Source organism: Brassica oleracea, chromosome C6 (assembly GCF_000695525.1).
Source record: "Brassica oleracea var. oleracea cultivar TO1000 chromosome C6, BOL, whole genome shotgun sequence".
Taxonomy (NCBI): Eukaryota; Viridiplantae; Streptophyta; class Magnoliopsida; order Brassicales; family Brassicaceae; genus Brassica; species Brassica oleracea.
Window position 1 is genome coordinate 11,537,996 of NC_027753.1, and position 735 is coordinate 11,538,730.

Sequence of the window (735 nt, forward strand, 5' to 3'; positions counted from 1 at the left end):
GGTAGACGAGAATGCATGGACTAATGTCGTATCGACGTTTCGGAAGTGCTCGGTCGCTACGTAGCGACCGAGCTTCTGCTCGAGCTCGGTCGCTACGTAGCGACCGAGCGGAATGGATTTTTGGTCGCTATGTAGCGACTGAGCTTTGGCTCGAACTCGGTCGCTATGTAGCGACCGAGCGGAGCACGTGTTTGGTCGCTGCGTAACGATCCTTTTCGAGCTCTTGTCCGATGATTCTCGTTTCTTCCGCAAAGCTTTTCGTAAAGAAGAATCTATTTCGAAAAAGTATTTGTCGAAGAAGTTTTCTACGTTTTTCTTCTTCGAGGATTTGGACGTTAACTTCGTCGTAACCATTTTTGACCCCAACACCTACGTACCCTTGTCGAAGGTATCAAGCCTTTCGTAGTTCGACTTGGAGTTAAGATGCTTACGATCTGTTTTCCAATGAGATATTTACGGTTTAGTTATGTGTCATGTAGAGATTATTAGGCATGTTGCTGTTGATGGCATTTTATATCGAACCTTTGTCGGCCTTGAAACTACCCTTGTTGGCTGTTTGCTTTGGGCAAGTGTTGCCGTATTTATGTTTTCGGGACCTGTGGCTTCGAATCCTAGCCGATTTACGATTTTTTTAAATAAATTGTGTTTCGCGAACATGTTTGTGTTCGTTCGATTGTAGAGGGAAGAATATGAGTTGTCATCTCATATCTAACTCTTTGTAGATCGTTATATTCA